Source organism: Salvelinus alpinus, chromosome 13 (assembly GCF_045679555.1).
Source record: "Salvelinus alpinus chromosome 13, SLU_Salpinus.1, whole genome shotgun sequence".
In the NCBI taxonomy this organism is placed as follows: Eukaryota; Metazoa; Chordata; class Actinopteri; order Salmoniformes; family Salmonidae; genus Salvelinus; species Salvelinus alpinus.
The window spans coordinates 3,154,775-3,176,445 of record NC_092098.1 but is presented as its reverse complement, the minus strand read 5'-3'; the positions used below and the strand labels follow the sequence as shown (position 1 = coordinate 3,176,445).

The 21,671-nt window shown below is 42.1% G+C and overlaps 1 non-coding gene across 1 annotated transcript; it reads right to left on the bottom strand.

Moving 5' to 3' along the window:
• Positions 1-3,041: 3,041 nt before the first annotated feature.
• Positions 3,042-3,114, bottom strand: trnav-uac (transfer RNA valine (anticodon UAC)). Its single transcript has one exon. It is a non-coding gene; the product is annotated as a tRNA-Val (tRNA).
• Positions 3,115-21,671: the final 18,557 nt, after the last annotated feature.

The window sequence follows — 21,671 nt, the reverse complement described above, 5'->3', positions numbered from 1 at the left end:
TATGGCAGAATACAAACAGTGTAGTTATTCCGTCTACAAGGCAATCAAACAGGAAAAACGTCAGTATAGAGACAAAGTGGAGTCGCAATTTAACGGCTCAGACACGAGGCGTATGTGGCAGGGTCTACAGACAATCACAGACTACAAAAAGAAAACCAGCCACATTGCGGATAACGAAGTCTTGCTTCCAGACAAGCTTAACACCTTCTTTGCCCGCTTTGAGGATAACACAGTGCCACCAACGCAGCCCGCTACCAAGGACTGTGGGATCTCCTTCTCTGTGGCCGACGTGAGTAAGACATTTAAGCATGCTAACCTTCGCAGGGGGGAAGGTTCAGAATTCACAAATTAATATTTGGATTCACATGATTCGATTCACCGCAATTGAACTGACTACAACGGCGAAGTGAATTGATTGTTTCGTCAAAAAGAATAGTTTATATGAATCGTTCAAAAATAGTAAATCAACTTTGTATGGACATATTCGTGAGTGTCGGTGGAAAGTTTTTGGGGAGATGACATGACGAAAATAATACATGCTACCAATCGCCAAACCGTTAACTACAGGTTACAAGATTTGCTTTGAATTGGCAACCTAGTTAGTCTGCTCTCTATCATACAGCATTTTATATGTAACAGTTCCGTTACATATAGGCTAGGCCTAACTGCTGTAGTCTCTTGAGCAACGGCCTACTTGTCTAGCACACATGCAGGTGATGCTCCCAAACACAGACGCACTTGTGTCATTCCGATCCTGGCTGATATGTTGATATTTATTTGATTGATAAAATATTTAAAAACTGTGACTGAATAAAGTACATTAACAGAAGTTATTACATTCATTTACAATACTTTCCCAAAACTTTTCTAGGCCTGGAAAACCCAATTTTAAAAACCCATGACTTTCACAGGATTTCCATGACCGTATGAACCCTGCATTAAATTAAATTCATGTTCATGAATGTTGCATTTTACCTAATGAAACCCATAGTGGGTGGTAACTGTAAAAAAGTCTATATTTATTTTTACAGTCTATGACTTTACCCCAGGATACACATTATGGGCGGTAACTATAGAAAAAAATTGCTTTATTCAGGGGAATTTAGTGAAACAAGGTTTCTGTATTCACATCAGGGTAATTTAGCAAAAAGTGTCTGCCTATTTGCAAGGCAAATGCACTTGCATTCAGTAGCGTCTATGAATCACACGATTATGAAGACATTATGAAAGTGTGCATGCTGATTTTAAATGTATGTAGTTCTGTCCTTGTGATGTACTTGTCTATTAATGTTATGTGTTATGTCATGTTTTATGTTTTGTGTGGACCCCAGGAAGAGTACTTCTGCTTTAGTAGCCCAAAGGCCAGTTGATGAGGGTGATATTGATTCATTTCAAATCTTATCATCAAAAGGGAATCTATGCAGCCAGCTATACACTCCTATCCCCATGGACCTGTTCGTACATAAAACATTATCCAGTTATCCTGCATTATCCTGCATTATCCTGCAATTGTGTCGATTTCCTCCGTAACTCGATTTAATGGCAAGAAGGCAGGAAAAAAATAGAAAAATATGCGTACTTTCTTTAGTGAAACACAATTTTCCACCACCATTCTATGGTGGCTAATTCTACTTACTAACATTGCTTTCAACATTCAGACCAAGGGTAAACAACAGACGGCTGCAACCAGATTGGCTGAACGCAATACGCAACATCCAGGAATAGCATTTAGCCACTCTAGCAAGGCGTCAGGAGTCTTATGGCTTGGGGGTAGTAATACAATATAATAGTAATACAGCTGCACCATCGAGCGCGTCCTGACCGGTTGCATCACCGCCTGGTATAGCAACTGCTCGGCACACGACCGCAAGGCGCTACAGAGGGTAGTGCGTATGGCCCAGTACATCACTGGGGCCAAGCTGCCTGCCATCCAGGACCTATATACTATGCGGTGTCAGAGGAAGGGCCAAAGAATTGTCAAAGACTCCAGTCACCCTAGTCATAGACTGTTCTCTCTGCTACCACACGGCAAGCGGTACCAGAGCGCCAAGTCTAGGTCCAAATGGCTTCTTAGCAGCTTTAACCCCCAAGCCATAAGACTGCTGAACATTTAATCAAATGGCCACCCGGACTATTTACATTGATCCCCCCTTGACTAACCTGTACTCCTGCACATTGACTCGGTAATGGTACAATAACGGTATTTAGCCACGTTATTATTATTTTATTGTGTTACTTTTTATTAAATGTTTTACTTTAGTTTATTTAGTAAATATTTTCTTAACTCTATTTATTGAACTGCATTGTTGGTTAATTAAGGGCTTGTAAGTAAGCATTTCACTGTAAGGTGACCTTTTGTATTCGGCACATGACAAATCAAATTTTATTTTATTTGGTGGGAAATTGTGTTTCATAAAGAAAGTACTGTAAAACTACAATTTATAGCCCAGGCATTTATCTGCTTCAATCACTGAACACAACTGGCTCTTATTAGAGATAGGTTTCTATTTGAATCAAGTTTTTATTTCCTAATGCACACAGCTTTTTCTCAATAAATTGTTGAAAAGACTACCACAATGTTTATTGTGACCAGTATGACCAGTGTAAACATTATAATAACAAATCCAACACGGATCAAAGGTGCATTTAATTGAAGTTTTATGGTATGCATATTTTACCATTTTTTTCTCGCCTTCTCGCCATTAAATCGAGTTAAGGAGGAAACGAATGCATTTGCAGCTTGAATGGAAATTGTTTTATGTATGAACCGTCCACAAGCGATCCGAGTGTATAGCCGGCCGCATAGATACCCTTTGGATGGTAGAATGAAACGACTCAATATCGCCATCTGCAGGCTTTTGGACTTAAACTCAGTCAACTACTTGTTGACTGAGTGACTCACAATAACCTATGTGGATATGAACAGCAAACTCTGTATTAAAATAGTGTAGGCTGCCACCACCTAAATAGACACATGCATTAGTAATACTTTAGTGTATCACATAACGTATATACACATAACATAACGTAAATTAAAATCATGGTTCCACTGGGGCTCGAACCCAGGACCTTCTGCGTGTAAAGCAGACGTGATAACCGCTACACTATGGAACCACTTGAAAACTCAGATTCCGGTATGCGCTAAAGTATGTTGCGTACTAGTAACTCTTGCAAATGGGACTTTAAACGTTGCAATGTTAATTTCACGTGGCAAAATGGCTAGCTAACTAGTATCTAGTTACTGTTGCTAATAAAGCCAGTACATGCCAAAAACACAAATGTAAAGACATATATCCTGAGCTAGTTATTTCGGAGCTACCATAGAAGTAGCTAACACATGTGCATCTACTGGGACACCAGCTAACGTTATCTAACTTTAACGGCCACACAACTCCGATGCAAACTCCCATTCACCAGCTCTGCAAGCGTTATAATGTCAAAATACGTTCGTTGATCACCAAATAAGGAGTTTGGTTGAGCAACTATCTTCTTAATTTTCTGAGCTAAACTGGCCCCGGCACTTCCAACAACAACCTTTAAAACCTCACAGAATTCTGCCCAAAAATAACATGACAATTTCTCTCAAACAGTGGCATATGGGCTTTTCAGGTCAGTGCTGATGCCGCTCTTTGATAAGCAGTGTCCACTTTGTCAAAGGCAGGGGCACAAAATATTTAGCTTGTCCTTTCCCAGGGCGCCTCTCCAGGGTACTCTCCAAAAACGTTCTGTCAAAAAAATTATCCAACATAAATCATGTAACAGATATAGGATATGCAGCATACAGGCTAGGCTGTAGCCTACATGCTGGAGATAAAATGTATGACATTGTAATGAAACGGACACGTTTAACATCAAGCAGGTTTCTCCGATCAAATAGCCTAATTTAAATGGCTCTCAATCCCCCCCAAATTGCTGTCACGTTAACAAACAACATGTAACAACAGGACAGGTCCAAGTAGAATGGACAATCACAACTGTTGTCCAGGAGTTTCACCTCATTGTCATAATCAGTGGTTTCAACTTTGTATCCCTCAATTTTTGACACGTTGATCATAGATACAAGAAAATACTTCTGCATTTCCCGCTGTGTAAACACATTGCAAATCAAATCAAATTGTATTTGTCACATGCACAGAATACAACAGGTGTAGTAGACCTTACAGTGAAATGCTTACTTACAAGCCTTAACCGACAATGCAGTTTAAAGAAAAATACCTAAAAAAAGTAAGAAATAGTAAAGAGCTGCAGGAAAATAACAATAGCAAGGCTCTATACAGGGAGTACCTGAACAGAGTGAATGTACATGTAGGTAGAGTTATTAAAGTGACTATGCATAGATGATAACAGAGAGTAGCAGCAGCGTAAAGGGGAGGGGGGGGGGATGCAAATCGTCTGGGTAGCCATCTGATTAGATGTTCAGGAGTCTTATGGCTTGGGGGTAGAAGCTGTTTAGAAGCCTCTTGGACCTAGACTTGGCACTCCGATACCGCTTGCCGTGCGGTAGCAGAGAGAACAGTCTATGACTACGGTGGCTGGAGTCTTTGACAATTTTTAGGGCCTTCCTCTGACACCGCCTGGTATAGAGGTCCTGGATGGCAGGAAGCTTGGCCCCGGTGATATACTGGGCCGTACACATTACCCTCTGTAGTGCCATGCGGTCGGAAGCCGAGCAGTTACCATATCAGGCAGTGATGCAATCAGTCAGGATGCTCTCGGTGGTGTAGCTGTAGAACCTTTTCAGAATCTGAGGACCCATGCCAAATCTTTTCAGTCTCCTGAGGGGAATAGGTTTTGTTGTGCCTTCTTCACAACTGTCTTAGTGTGCTTGGACCATGTTAGTTTGTTGGTGATGTGGACACCAAAGAACTTGAAGCTCTCAACCTGCTCCACTACAGTCCCATCGATGAGATTGGTAGGTGGAGTTATTAAAGTGACTATGCATAGATGATAACAGAGAGTAGCAGCAGCGTAAAGGGGGGGGGGGGGGGGGGGGATGCAAATAGTCTGGGTAGCCATTTGATTAGATGTTCAGGAGTCGGTCCTTCTTTTCCTGTAGTCCACAATCATCTCCTTAGTCTTGATCACATGGAGGGAGAGGTTGTTGTCCTGGCACCACACGGTCAGGTCTTTGATCTCCTCCCTATAATGTCTATTCCATGTTGGTTCAACGTAATTTCATTGAAATGACGATGAAACAACGTTGATTCAACCAGTGTGTGACCAGTGGGCGGCTGAATCTCAATTGTCTATAGTGGCATCCTCTCCTAGTCTCCTCTCGCTGAGCTGAAAAAGACTGGATGAGTGGAAGCAATATGGGAGAGGCTGACTAGGACTTAGATTACACCTGTCCAGTTTTTTAATGTCAATGTACTTAAATGGAGGAAAGGAAATAAGGAGAGCACACCATCTAAGACTATTGAGATGCACTCCACAGTGTTTCGACAACAGGGAGCAGCATTGATTCACTGTAAAAATGACTTTAAATTAAAGTGCCTGAGCAATTGAAATACTGGAAATATTAACCAAAGTCTTTAAAACAATCAAAACATTATTTTACAAGCAGTCACTTAAAGAGTATGACATTAATAATGAATTGCTGATATTACTACTGTATACTGATACTGAGCCAAGAGAGGACAGAGGGAGAGGGAGAGGTCAGTATAATAAATTAATAAATTAAACAAGTAAAGCTAAACACTGTAAAAATGCATCACGGGCAGCAAGGTTTGTAAAGCGCAATAATGTGCTGTATATCTTGGAGATCTATGGCTGCATTTATCAAAGTATGACTTCAAATCAAAATGTATTTGTCACATGCTTCGTAAACAACAGGTGTGGGCTAATAGTGAAATGCTTACTTATGGCCCTTCCCAACAATGCGGAAAGAAATAATAGAAAAGTATACTGTATAGTAGAATTTCTGATATATTCCTCTTTTCTCCTTAAAATGTAGTTCTATCTATCTTGGGATAGAACTATCCATTTAAGATCCAGATGAAAGCATGCGTTGGTAGAGGTGACGATAGGACGATGCGTGTTACACGGTTCCAGAACTTGATCACATTTCATTCACTGTCTCTCAGAATAAAGGGAAAAGTCTAAACGGAATCCTTGGGACATCCCAACTCTAATGTCACCCCATTGAAGTTGACATTTAAAACGGTTAAGGTTAGAGTTAGGTAAGGGTTGTTGTTAAGGTTAGGGTAAGGGTTTAGGGTAGGGATGTCCCAAGGATCCCGGATAGTACTAATCATAAATACAGGCTAAATGACAAATGGTTGCATGTTATTTTTCAATAGACAAAGAGAGGACAGTGTGTTTTTTTCTAATGTCGTCAAACCGACCACTGTGACCTCACAGAAGGCTGCATCGTTTCACATGGGTTCTCTTCACATCAGGTGTGTTGTTCTGACCATGGAAATAGAATAAACTACTTCTATAGTTCACACACTAGTAGGAGCAGCATGAGGTCAAATAGTTACATTTAGATAATACTGTGGCTTCTACCTCATCCTCATCTATCTGCATCTCTCCCTCTCTTATTCCCTGAACAAGGCAGTTAACCCACTGTTCCTAGGCCGTCATTTACAGTTTTCTTTGATTGCTTAAGCACGATTTTCAAAACAGGGCCCGTGTTTTCAAAACACTACACACAATTCAAATCAAATCAAATCAAATCAAATTTTATTAGTCACATACACATGGTTAGCAGATGTTAATGCGAGTGTAGCGAAATGCTTGTGCTTCTAGTTCCGACAATGCAGTAATAACAACAAGTAATCTAACCTAACAATTCCACAACTACTACCTTATACACACAAGTGTAAAGGGATAAAGAATATGTACATAAAGATATATGAATGAGTGATGGTACAGAACGGCATAGGCAAGATGGTCACAATTAGCACAACCACACACCCAATTAGCAAAACACTACAGATCCTTTGCAAAATTAAACACTCTTGTAAAAACTATACACTTCTTTTTAAAAACCACACTTTGTTACCATATGAAACACACACGTTTCACATTACTATACTGTGTTTGCACGAGTTACACTTTGCTGTGATAAACCTAAAACACTTTTAGCACTTCTACTTCCCTATGATTAGAGTAGGCTACTATCAACAAAGTACAAATATAATGTCAATTCACCAAACACTACACAAGACCAATGTTGCAGACTGAAGAAACTCATTTATTTCTCAACACGTCCAAAATGTTGACATGGAGATTCATAATACTGTAACCAAACATCACTTTACGTATTGTAAGTAAAAAAAAAAATCTAAAAAAATAACTAGACATTGTCTCTTCGCCTAGCTGGATCTGGCCAGAGAATTTCATCAAACCACGCAGGCAATGTTGTCATTAGCAAGACACCTTGGAAAGAAACGTCTTGAATGACGAATCCATCCTTGCATTGCTGCTACCTCCATCTGGTCACAGGCCTCCTCCATGGCTTGGATGAGGGGTACCTCAGCCTGGAGACGGAGATCATATACATTCCACCTCCATGCCGAGAAAAACTCTTCTATGGGGTTGAGTAATGGAGAGTATGGTGGAAGATATAGGACGGTGAAATGTGGATGTTGCTGAAACCAGTTCTGAACCAGAGCAGAGCGGTGGAAAGACACATTGTCCCAGACAACAATGTATTGCATATGATCGATTTGATTTGCTGCTGTTATGTTGTGCAATTGGTCCAAGAATGTAAGTATGAGTGCTGTGTTGTAAGGGCCCATATGGGCATGGCGGTGGAGGACCCCATTCTGTGTAATGGCTGCACAGAGTGTTATATTACCCCGACGTTGCCCTGGGACATTGACTATAGCCCTGTGGCCAATGATGTTTCTTCCCCTCCTTCGTGTTCTCGTCAGGTTGAACCCAGTCTCATCTACGTAAATGAACTCATGCTGGATCTCCTCTCCATCCATTCGTAAAACTCTCTGAAAAACAGTGTCAGGCAAAATTGTGTAGTTCAGTGTAGATCTAGTATACATATTACAGTACAGTAAAAGATTATGAGACAGTGTGCAAGATCACTGCTAAAGTGAATACATACCTCTGCATAATCATGCCGCAGTCGTTTCACCCTTTCGGAATTGCGCTCGAAAGTCACTCGATAAATTGGCTTCATTTGAATATGTTTTTTTTTTAGGATGCGTGCCAGTGTTGATGTTGAGACCTGATGGATATCGTTGAAAATGGCGTGGTTATTGACAATGTTAGCTTGGAGCTGCTTGAGTGTTATAGCATTGTTGGCCAAAACCATGTTTACTATCTCCCTCTGTTGCTGTTCTGTGAACATAGGAGGCCTTCCCCCTTGTCGTCCCTGACCCGCAATCCTATGTAGAAAAAAAACAGTATAGAATAGTACAGTAATTTCACAGGAAAAGGTAACAGAAGTGCTGATAGTGCATAGAATACAGTACTGTAAGCAGTTACTGAAACCGTGTAGATGTTTTTGATATGATGATATTTTTACAATACCTATTTTCCAGTCGAAATGTTCTCATCACACTTGCCACTGTATATCGGCTTAGATTTGGCTGTACTCGCAGTCCAGCCTCCCTCAGCGTCAGGCCGTGGTTGACAACGTGGTCAACCAGTGTTGCGCGGATCTCATTTGTCAGATTCGGTCCTCTTTGAGCACCTTCTTGTCTTCCTCTTTCTCTTCCTCTTCCCCCCCTTCCTCCTCCTCCTCGTCCTCCTCCTCCTCCTCCTCGTTCTCCTCCTCCTCGTCCTCCTCGTCCTCCTCGTTCTCCTCGTCCTCCTCGTTCTCCTCGTCGTCCTCGTCTTACTCTTTCTCTGACTCTTTCCATTGTGCTTGAAGACCGATGAACTCACCTGCTGCTTTTTATAGTGCTTATACACCTGATTGGTGTGTCTACAATTAAGCAAACGAGTGTTTGCACACCTGATGACTGTGTTGAACCAATTGGTTGGACGGTGTGGTAATTTGACAGTCAGTGCTTTGGTATTGCAAGGACGTGACTTCATGATAGATTTTTGTGTGTAATGTATGTTAAGTGTGTTTAGTGTTTTGCAAATCACTGTGTGTAGAGTTTTGCAACAAGTGTGAGGTTGACAATGTGCTTATAGTTGTGCAAATATGGGCTGATGTTTTGCTTCTTGAGTGTAAGGTTTTGCTAATAGTGTACTACTTTTAATTTTAGTGTGTAAGCAATCCAAAAAAACTGTAAAATAAGAATTTGTTCTTAACTTGCCTAGTTAAATAAAGGTCAAATAAAAAATAAAATACAATCCTCCCTCACCCCACATCTCATATCTTCCTTTCACTTCCCTCCTCATCTCTCGTCTCCCACCCTCTCCCTCTCCTAACAGCACAGCTTTCTCCTGGGCCTGACCTACAGGTAGAGGGGCTGACCTACAGGAGAGCCCACCTTGGGGGGCTGATGACTCGCCTTTCCATTGCACTGCCCATCCTGAAACTCACACACACACATACACCAGTCTCAGCTTAAAGATGCATCTGATACGATAAATCAGGACAATATAATGACTGTGTGTGTGTGTGTGTGTGTGTGTGTGTGTGTGTGTGTGTGTGTGTGTGTGTGTGTGTGTGTGTGTGTGTGTGTGTGTGTGTGTGTGTGTGTGTGTCCCCTCCCTGCCTACCTTATGATGTGTGAGCGTGATGGTTGTTGATGAGAGAAGCTCTGTGATCATCCCAGACTGGCCTGGTGTCTATCCAGTAGGTCTCTGACTGCAGGGCTGGATGGACTGTTTTTAGCTAGAAACACATAGACCCAGTTACACATGTTGAAAAAGTCGCTCTTTGTTTTCCTCTTATGAAAAGGATTTGTCATTTACTAGCAACATGCATGGCTACATGACAAGCAAAAATAGAACAGAAAAATCAAGCTTTCACCATTTCTGACTAGTATTAGCGAGATGTGTCTCCAAATATATAATATATTATTCTCCTTCATTAACATATCATCGCATATATTCTCTTTCATGACATTCTATAGGCTCCGTAGAATCTCTAGGTGCGTTGTTGTGAAATTGTTAGGTTAGATTACTCGTTGGTTATTACTGCATTGTCGGAACTAGAAGCACAAGCATTTCGCTACACTCGCATTTAACATCTGCTAACCACGTGTATGTGACAAAAAACATTTGATTTGATTTGATTTAAGGGAGAGGGGGTGGGAGTCGGGGGGAAGGTTGGAGACAGAGGCTGTGAACTGCAGCTTCAGCTTCATATGTTGAACACGCTAGAGAGAGAGAGCGGGGGAGAGAAAGATGTAGAGGGGAAAGGATAAAACAATAATGATTATTACTACAATATTAATATCGCCAGACACACCCAAATATACGCATGCGTACATGCACAAACACAAACAGTGTGTACTGCACCTTGTAGAGTCCTGCCTTGAGTATCTGGAAGGCGACAGTAAAGTAGAGAGTGCTGCCTTTCCGACAATGGCCCAGGTTACTGAGGGGAAATGACACACTACAGACCCCAACGCTGCATCCTCACTTTGCCCACGAGAGGGAGGTGGAGAAGGGGGAAGAGGGGGGAGAGGGGAAAGTGATGGGGTCAGGAGGGTAGAGAAAGAAGGAGAGGAACAGAGAAAAGGAAATGAGAAAAAGGAAAGGTGTTTGAAAACTATTCTTCACAGAAATAAGACGGCTGCCAGCCACCAGTGTCAAAAACAATTAAACAACTTCATAAACAAATTGGTCAGAATGATTGTACGTTTGTGCAGGCAACTTCCTTCCTCGCCTCAGAGCATGCGCCAACCAGCTGGCTGGTGTGTTTACGGACATATTCAATCTCTCCCTATCCCAGTCTGCTGTCCCAACATGCTTCAAGATGGCCACCATTGTTCCTGTACCCAAGAAGGTAAAGGTAACTGAACGGAATGACTATCGCCCCGTAGCACTCACTTCTGTCATCATTGAGAGACTAGTCAAGGATCATATCACCTCCACCTTACCTGTCACCCTAGACCCAATGCAATTTGCATACCACCCCAATAGGTCCACAGACGATGCAATCGCCATCACACTGCACACTGCCCTATCCCATCTGGACAAGAGGAATACCTATGTAACAATGCTGTTCATTGACTACAGCTCAGCATTTAACACCATAATACACTCCAACTCCATCATTAAGCTTGAGGCCCTGTGAGATTGGGTCCTGGACTTCCTGACGGGCCGCCCCCAGGTGGTATAGATAGGTAACAACATCTCCACTTTAATGATCCTCAGCACTGGGGCCCCACAAGGGTGCGTGCTCAGCCCCCTCCTGTACTCTCTGTTCACCCATGAATGTGTGGCCATGCACACCTCCAACTCGATCATCATGTTTGCAGACGACATAACAGTAGTAGGCTTGATCACCAACAATGACGGAGACAGCCTACAGGGAGGAGGTGAGGGACCTGGGAGTGGGGTGCCAGGAAAATATCCTCTCACCCAATGTCAACAAAAACAAAGGAGCTGATCGTGGACTTCAGGAAACAGCAGAGGGAGCACCCCCCTATCCACATCGACGGGACAGCAGTGGAGAAGGTGGAACGTTTCAAGTTCTTCGGCGTACACATCACAGACAAACTGAAATGGTCCACCCACACAGACAGTGTGGTGAAGAAGGCGCAACAGCTCCTCTTCAACCTCAGGAGGCTGAAAAATTTGGCTTGTCTCCTAAAACCCTCACAAACTTCTACAGATGCACAGTTGAGAGCATCCTGTCGTGTTGTATCACCGCCTGGTACGGCAACTGCACTGCCCACAGCTGCAGGGCTCTCCAGAGGGTGATGCGGTCTGCACAACGCATCACTGGGGGCAAACTACCTGCCCTCCAAGACACCTACAGCCCCCGATGTCACAGGAAGGCCAAAAATATAATCAAGGACAACAACCACCCGAGCCACTGCCTGTTCACCCCGCTATCATCCAGAAGGCGAGGTCAGTATAGGTGCATCAAAGCTGGGACCGAGAGACTGAAAAACAGCTTCTATCTCAAGGCCATCAGACTGTTAAACAGCCATCACTAACACGGAGAGGCTGCTGCCTACATACAGACTTGAAATCATTGGCCACTCTAACAAATGGATCGCTAGTCACTTTATTGATGCCACTTTAATAATGATGTCTACATATCTTGCACTACTCATCCCAGATGTATACACTGTATTTTATACCGTCTATTGCATCTCGTTTATGCCGGTCGGTCATAGCCCATCCATATATTTCTATGACACATTCTTATTCCATCCCTTTACTTAGATTTGTGTGTAGTAGGTAGTTCTTGTGGAATTGTTCGATTACTTGTTAGATATTGCTGCACTATCTGAACGAGAAGCACAAGCATTTCGCTACACTCACAATAACATCTGCTAACCATGTGTATGTGACCAATAAAATTTGATTTGAAGTGATCATATTTTCACCCATCAGACTATTCTCAATTTAATCTTGTCTTTACTAATATGCAAAATGAGTTTCGATTTAGAATGGTCGATTATCAAATGGGCAGGAACAGGGGCAGGGGGTAAAAATACATGTCATCCATATGCACTTGAATAGTGAAGGCCACTTTCCCTCCAGTTGGTTTTCCACTCATGCAGGGTAGGCAACTCAGGTTATTTCAGTCCACACGTCAACCACTGTTTGAGGAGCATGCAGTCTCTCTCTGCGTGACAGGCGATATTCAGCCCAAACTCTGTATGCCATGGGCTCTCTGACCCTGTTCCTGCAGCTACCCAGTGCATAACTTGGGAAACCAAGTGAAATCTGTTCGGGAACATCAATAGTAATATGTTTTCACAATAAAACACATTTCATTAAACTGTTAACTGCCCCTCTCTCTGCGTGCTGTAGAAAGAATGAAGGAGAGAGGGGAGGAGATGGAAAGCACGGTGGTGAGATATTCTGTAGCTAAAGGAAATGTGTCAGCCTATTCATTATGAAAACATAAAAAATACCTATACAAATTCCTTATAATTGTAGGCTAACTCTGTAAGCCGCCCTGCACAATCAATGAACCTACAGCATTGCATAGACCTATACGTTCTCTCCCAGACTCATGAATAGAACGTTTGGAGCGTAGCATTAATGAACCAGTCCACCCAGTATGCATCATAATACAGTCCACACTCAAAGGCAATTACTAGAATTTTATTAATTTTGGAGTATAGGCTAGACCAATTATGTACCAAAGACATCTTATATCATTTTCTTCTTAAAACATGTTTTTCTGCCATGTGTAATATGCGGTAGGATTTGTATTGTATGAAGGCACAATCATTATTTTAATTCAGTTTTTTTGGGGGGGGGGCTTTGACTCATATAGGCCATAAGCTCCAATATGCATACGCTTTTTGTATTTACTCATCACCTTAGAACGCACCTCTATAGGCTTTGAAAGATGATCCACAACTGCCGTGTTTTCCATTCAGTTTCAACCTGTTGTTGAACTTCTTTCTTCATAATAATCAATCACAGTGAGGTGAGTTTTAAAAGCAAATACTGTTTTGATGATAAATGTTTGATGTGATTTTCGATGACATGTGCATTTATGTGGTTAGAGGCAGTGGCGTGTATTCATGGATGCCAAGGGAAGCCAGGCTATAGGCCTCCCTTGTCAAAAATTTTATAAAGTAATAGCCAATCAGAGTGGAGGAAAACTGTGCGAGCTCAGCTGTGAATGTTTTGGTGCACCAAAAAATGTTTGGATTTGGCCTCAGACCAATCACATCACAAGCCAAACGTCATTATAAACAGAGAAAGAACTTGAATTGTTGCATCTCATTGTGTTGTTGTCCTCTGGTGTCTAGCTAGCTAGCAAAAAATTGTCCCTTTCCTAAATTAGCCATCGATTTGGACAGTACCGGCCAATGATTATAACGGAGATTATGATCCAACCATAAATTCATACATTGTGCCCCTGGCCTGAGAGGATGGAAGTTCAACATGTAGCTAGATGTAGTATGCTAATGTTAACTAGCTGGCCTGGCGTATCATTGCCCATGAAAGTAAGTTAGGCTAGCGAGCAAGTATTTTAGCCAAAAACTAAAAGCGTGTACTGTATGACAGAGTCATAGACCATTTAGGCAACATGAAAGAGAAGGATGGCATTGGCGTTTCTCTACCAGTAGAGTGAGTCAACATGTTTTTTCTACTTGCACGCACATACAGTACCACACACACACCAGTACCATGGACATCATATTTAGCATACGTTGAAACGGTGCTGGAACAGTGGCGGCAGCTCCTGTTTTCTTTTGCGACTTGCAGTAACTCCGTGGTTCTAAATCAATAGTTTTTTAGTAGTCCAAAATGTCGGAAACATAACCTTCCTTGACCATCCTGTAGGTCATGTAACTGTTTGTTACATGAAATATGTTTTGTGGATGAAACAAATGTATGGTTGAATTTATTCTGCCACTGTGTCTTCTTATTGTCTTGGTCTTAGGCCTGTATATGGTGGGGTGTCAAGGCATATGAACTAACAGGTTATAGAGCAAACAACGCAATTATCACAACACATACTCTATTTTGGGGGGGGGGGGGGGGGGGGGGTTGGCTTTACCCACGCACCGCTACTGGTTAGAGAGACAATAGAGCCTTGAGTACCAGGCCATTAGCGACCTGATGATTGTTGGCAAATTGGGTACTACCAATGCATGTCCAGAGTGCATAAGAGGAGATTACTGTGACTCAACAGTCACCTCTCTCTCTCTCTTGTTGTCAACAAGCATCACAAATCTGTCTGGCATCATGGGCAGGTAGGAGCAGGGCTGTGGCGGTCATGAAATTGTCAGCAAATAACTGTCGGGCTCATGGTAATTGACCGTTCATTAACATCCACGCATATCCTGCAAGACACGGATGCAGACCTTTGGAACAAAATATCCACACCATCACAATAAATCCATTAGTTATTTTAGGTATGTCTAAAGAAACATGATATGAAGAAAATGTATTCTATTTCAGAAGAACAGAATAGTGTACTCTGAGTTGTACTTATGTTAGTGTCACGACTTCCGAAGTTGGTCCCTCTCCTTGTTCGGGCGTTGTTCGGCGGTCGACGTGACTGACCTTCTAGCCATCACTGATCCATTTTTCATTGTTCATTGGTTTTGTCTTGTCTTCCATCACACCTGGTTTCAATCCCATCAATTACATGTTGTGTATTTAACCCTCTGTTTCCCCTAATGTCCTTGTCGGTGATTGTTTGTTGTATGTATGTGTGCTAGTTATGTTCTGGTGTGCGATGGGTTTTGCACCCTCTTATTTTATTTTGTACATTTTGGTTTTCGGAGGTTTTGAATACGTATTAAACAGCTCTGTTTATACCAAGTTCATTCTCCTGCGCCTGAATTCCCTGCTACCAGCACGCACCCCATTACAGTTAGGCTCTGATCTGGCTATGCCATATGGCTGTTGGCTACACTAGTTCATTTAGCAGACAAGATTTTATTCGAATTCCGTATCATTAAATTATAGTATGAAGAATACAATTGAACATACCTGAATAAAATAGAAAGGATATTTCCTCCAAGTGATTTGAAGGAGTGGGCACATGCGGCTATTCTGTGTTGAGTGGTTAACAAAGAAACAGGTACTGCTATATCCTTAATTTAGAGTTATTTATGTAACTTTAGTTGTGATACAAATGTTGGCCTATATGTTTAGGTATTTAATACATTCTAAGGCTGCATGAAGCGACTCTAATAATGATTTGAAAAAGTCGCATGAAAGGCATGAGCTCTGCTTTGTTTTTTGCACAGTCTGTACACACTTCACCAGTCTCTCATTCACAATTTGACAAGCACTTGATAATACCTTGAGTTTCCCAGCTGCATACCCTTTATGTGGTCATAATGCCCCCTAAAAAATGCCTTTGGCGGCCCGTGGTCGTTTTGCACTTGGGCTGAATATAATAATTATAATCCCTTCTCCCAGCTGCCTGTTGAAGTACCTCTCAATCTCATGGCTCTCAGTCACATGATTGGGTCTTTCTCACAGGCTACAAGTGAAGACAGACACGTCGGGGATAAAACTGCGTGCATCCTTATCCAATTCCGAGGCGCATATTGAAGATATTGGAAGAACTGTTCACATTTAATTTTTGTCAACCAAAAAGATGAGTAGGCCTAACGAACAGCAAAAACACTAGCCTATGTCAATCTAATGTTCCCCATAGAACAAAAGTTGACCTATTCTATTCTGTGCAAGAAATAAATATTCCAAACATAGTCTGGGAAAGATGTGGGATGCAATAGATCCCAAATTAATACAACCACTAGTATCAAAAAAACTGTTTTAAGAAATGAGCCTGATGCAACAGATGAGAACTTTTAGCTTAAAATGTTGTTATACCATTTGGATATTTCTTTATATTATAAGCGCAGCAATGCGCACACAGCAGTAGGCTATAAGCCCGAATGTTCCATTAACAGGAAAACACCATTCTCAAAAGTGACCAGAAATGCAGTTATGCATCAATCAATCAATCAAATGTATTTATAAAGCCCTTTTTACATCAGCCGATGTCACAAAGTGCTATACAGAAACCCAGCCTAAAACCCCAAACAGCAAGCAATGCAGAAACACGGTGGCTCAGAAAAACTCCCTAGGAAGAAACCTAGAGAGGAACCAGGCTCTGAGGGGTGGCCAGTCCTCTTCTGGCTGTTCTGGGTGGAGATTATTACAGTACATGGCCAAGATGATCAAACGTTCAAAGATGACCAGCAGGGTCAAATAATAAAAACAGTTGAAGAAGGTGGAACAGGCCAGCACCTCAGGCGTAAATGTCAGTTGTCTTTTCATAGCCGATCATTTAGAGTTAGAGACAGCAGGTGCAGTAGAGAGAAAGAGTCGAAAACAGCAGGTCCGAGACAAGGTAGCACGTCCGGTGAACAGGTCAGGATTCCATAGCCACAGGCAGAACAGTTGAAACTGGAGCTGCAGCACGACCAGGTGGACTGGGGACAGCAAGAAGTCATCAGGCCAGGTAGTCCTGAGGCATGGTCCTAGGGCTCAGGTCCTCTGAGAGAAGAGAGAAAGAAAGAGAAAGAGCGAAAGAGAGAGATTGCTAATTATAGGGAGCATACTTAAATTCACATAGGACACCGGATAAGACAGGAAAAATACTCCAGATATAACGGACTGACCCTTGCCCCCCAACACAAACTATTGCAGTATAAATACTGGAGGCTGAGACAAGAGGGGTCAGTAGACACTGTGGCTCCCGTTTGACGATACCCCCGGATAGGGCCAACCAGGCAGGATATAACCCCACCCACTTTGCCAAAGCACAGCCCCCACACCACTAGAGGGATATCTTCAAACCACCAATGTACTACCCTGAGACAAGGCCGAGTATAGCCCACGAAGATCTCCCCCACGGCACAACCCGAAAGGGTCGCCAACACAGACAGGAAGATCACATTAGTGACTCAACCCACTCAAGTGACGCACCCCTCCTAGCGAAGGCCTGGAAGAGAACCAATAAGCCAGTGACTCAGCCCCCGTAATATTGTTAGAGGCAGAGAATCCCAGTGGAGAGAGGGAAACCGGCCAGGCAGAGACAGCAAGGGCGGTTCGTCGCTCCAGCGCCTTTCCGATCACCTTCACACCCCTGGGCCAGACTACACTCAATCATATGACCTACTGAAGAGATGTGTCTTCAATAGACTTAAAGGTTGAGACCGAGTCAGCATCTCTCACATGGATAGACCATTCGATAAAAATGGAGCTCTATAGGAGAAAGCCCTGCCTAGAAATTCTAGGGACAATAACGAGGCCTGCATCTTGTGACCGCAGCGTACATATAGGTATGTATGGCAGGACCAAATCGGAAAGATAGGTAGGAGCAAGACCATGTAATGCTTTGTAGGTTAGCAGTAAAACCTTGAAATCAGCACTAGCCTTAAAAGGACGCCAGTGTAGAGAGGCTAGCACTGGAGTAATATGATCCATTTTTTTTGTTCTAGTCAAGATTCTAGCAGCCGTGTTTAGCACTAACTGAAGTTAATTTAGTGCTTTATCCGGGTAGCCGGAGAGTAGAGCATTGCAGTAGTCTAATCTAGAAGTGGCAAAAGCATGGATACATTTTTCTGCAACATTTTTGGACAGAAAGTATCCGATTTTTGCAATGTTACGTTTGTTAACAATGTTATGTTTGAGATGACTGTTGTTGTGTCTGGACTATCATTAAATGTGAAGACTGTTATTTTATTAAATCAATTCTCTATGTGTAATTATTATTACGTGATTAAACAAATCAAGTAAACTTTAATTAACTAGGAAGTCGGGGCACCACCAAAAATGTTGATTTCAAAGTTATAATTTTCTGAATATAACTCTTCAGATATTTTATTATCTGATTAATTAGTCTTCTATTAATTAATTATTCATCTTTACCTCATTAGTCTCATTCCAAACGTCGTAAAATTCTTGGTTATCTGCACAAACCCTAGTTTCCATAATGAATCAGCAATAAACAAATTGGTTTAATTATTTATTTACTAACTAACTAAATAATCACAGAAATAGATCACAAACAAACAGTAGATAATGCTTACTAACAATGAGAGAAAAGTCCCTAGTGGGCTAAGCTGATATGACGGCTTGGTAGACAAAGGGAAGGGGGTGTGGACCGCTCAAGAGTGGGAAATTCATAGCTGATAACTATACTAATGGAAATTGATAATACTTTACATGAACAACCGCTCATTTGAAAAGAAATTGCAATTTACATGTTTACGAGTCTGTCTTGTTGTCTCTCTCTGTGGTCGCCGGTCCATCTACTGGAGATAGTTGACAGAAAAGTCTCTAGTTGTGTTCCCCAGAAGTCACAGTCTGCTGTGGTTGTCGGTGGTTAGAATGGATACATCAGAGTACCATTCAGAAATGTTCTCATAGAATAGTTGCTTCGGCAGTTGTCGGTATTCTCGTTCTAGATTTACGTAATTTCTAGCTGCAGACTAGTAATTATACGTCTAAGATTTGCTCTTATTCTGTAGTGATTGATAGTCTCAGAGTTTAACCATTTCCAGCCGTGTAGCCAAACTACAGCTGTATGGTCTCCGATCTTGTAGTTTTAAACCATTTCACACGAAGCTTCAAATACGTTTTCTAGTCTGGTGTGAATTTTTTCAGGAGTGAGTTTCATACATTTCAGTAGAAAAGGGCGGTCCATGACGCAGATGTAATGTCTATGCTCCCGTGGGCGTGGTTACTGACTCGGTTAACTGAAAACCACTATTTTCTCATTTAGAAGGTTAACATCAAATTACATCTTTTCACAAATAGTTTCATGATTAATCACACACTTTTCACAATATTTAGATGTAAACATGACAGCTGGGAAATGTACACTTTAAGAGATACCGTTGTGTGTGTTTCCTGTCCTTCATGAGATCACCAAATTAAACGCACTCGTCATAACTTACCCTTAAGTGTCCACGGACCATTCCCACATTCTCAAAAGTAGAGGTATTGTTTAATTCTAGGAGTTTAGCCAAGTCTAGTAGTTTGTTCAATATAGGCTCTCTCCCTCTTTTTTTTGTATGACCAGGGGGAGAGAGTCTCTGCCATGAATTTATGACCTGAGATAATAAAACCTAGCGTAGGAGAGAGAGTGAGACGATGGGGGGAGCCAAGATCTACACCCAGAAAGGGCCACGTCATGACACTGCACAACCATCCAGATTAATTGTCAGATCCAACAGAACATCTCTTTGCTTCTTGGGACCTAGAACTAGCATCTCTGTTTTGTCCGAGTTTAAAAGTAAAACGTTTGCCGCCATCCACTTCCTTATGTCTTAAACACAGGCTTCCAGGGAGGGCAATTTTGGGGATTCACCATGTTTCATCGAAATGTACAGCTGTGTATCGTCTGCATAGCACTGAAAGTTAACATTATGTTTCCGAATGACATCACCAAGAGGTAAAATATATAGTGAAAACAATAGTGGTCCTACCTTGAGGAACACCGAAATATACAGTTGATTTGTCAGAGAACAAACAATCCACGGAGACAAACGGATATCTTTCTGACAGATAAGATCTAAACTAGGCAAGAGCTTGTCCGTGTAGACCAATTTGGGTTTCCAATCTCTCCAAAAGAATGTGGTGATCGATGGTATCAAAAGCAGCTCTAAGGTCTAAGAGCACGAGGACAGATGCAGAGTCTTGGTCTGACGACATTAAAAGGTTATTTACCACCTTCACGACTGCTGTCTCAGTGCTATGATGGGATCTAAAACCAGACTGAAGCATTTCGTATGCATTGTCTGTCTTCAGGAAGGCAGAGAGTTGCTGCCTTCCTGAAGAAGATTTTTGAGAGGAATGGGAGATTCGATATAGGCTGATATTTTTTTATATTTTCTGGGTCAAGGTTTGGCTTTTTCAAGAGAGGCTTTATTACTGCCACTTTTAGTTAGTTTGGTACACATCCGGTGGATATGGAGCCGTTTATTATGTTCAACATAGGAGGGCCAAGCACAGGAAGCAGTTCTGCATGTAATGCTTTTATTATTTATAAAGGTGCATTTTTATGGAGAAGATTATCTTCCGCAAACTTTAAACTCTCTTACTGTGTATGTATGCCACTTAGGCTCAACACCCGTTGTAAAGCGGATTCATTTGCTTAATTTTAAGAAGTTATTTGACCACTTTAGTTGTGATACAAACCTTATCAAAACATATAGGCCAATGGGCTAGGCTACATGAGGTGTGGGACTATGATTTGAAATCAAATCAAACTTTATTTGTCACCTGCACCGAATACAACATGTGTAGACCTTACAGTGAAATGCTTACTTACAAGCCCTACAGTGCAGTTCAAGAAAAAGTTAAGAAAATATTTACCAAATAAACTAAATAAAAAAAATATAAAAAGTAACACAATAAAATAACAAGTTTATATACAGGGGGTACGCTACGGTCACAAGACGCAGGCCTCCTAATTGTCCCTAGAATTTCTAAGCAAACAGCTGAAGGCAGGGCTTTCTCCTATAGATGGTGGTCTGCCTACCCATGTGAGAGAAGCAGACTCGGTCTCAACCTTTAAGTCTTTACTGAAGACTTATCTCTTCAGTAGGTCATATGATTGAGTGTAGTCTGGCCCAGGAGTGTGAAGGTGAAAGGAAAGGCTCTGGAGCAACGAACCGCCCTTGCTGTCTCTGCCTGGCCGGTTCCCCTCTCTCCACTGGGATTCTCTGCCTCTAACCCTATTACAGGGGCTGAGTCACTGGCTTACTGGTGCTCTTTCATGCCGTCCCTAGGAGGGGTGCGTCACTTGAGTGGGTTGAGTTACTGACGTGATCTTCCTGTCTGGGTTGGCGCCCCCCCTTGGTTTGTGCTGTGGTGGAGATCTTTGTGGGCTATACTCGGCCTTGTCTCAGGATTGTAAGTTGGTGGTTGAAGATATCCCTCTAGTGGTGCGGGGGCTGTGCTTTGGCAAAGTGGGTGGGGTTATATCCTTCTTGTTTGGCCCTGTCCGGGGGTATCATCGGATGGGGCCACAGTGTCTCCTGACCCCTCCTGTCTCAGCCTCCAGTATTTATGCTGCAGTAGTTTGTGTCGGGGGGCTAGGGTCAGTTGGTTATATCTGGAGTACTTCTCCTGTCTTATCCAGTGTCCTGTGTGAATTTAAGTATGCTCTCTCTAATTCTCTCCTT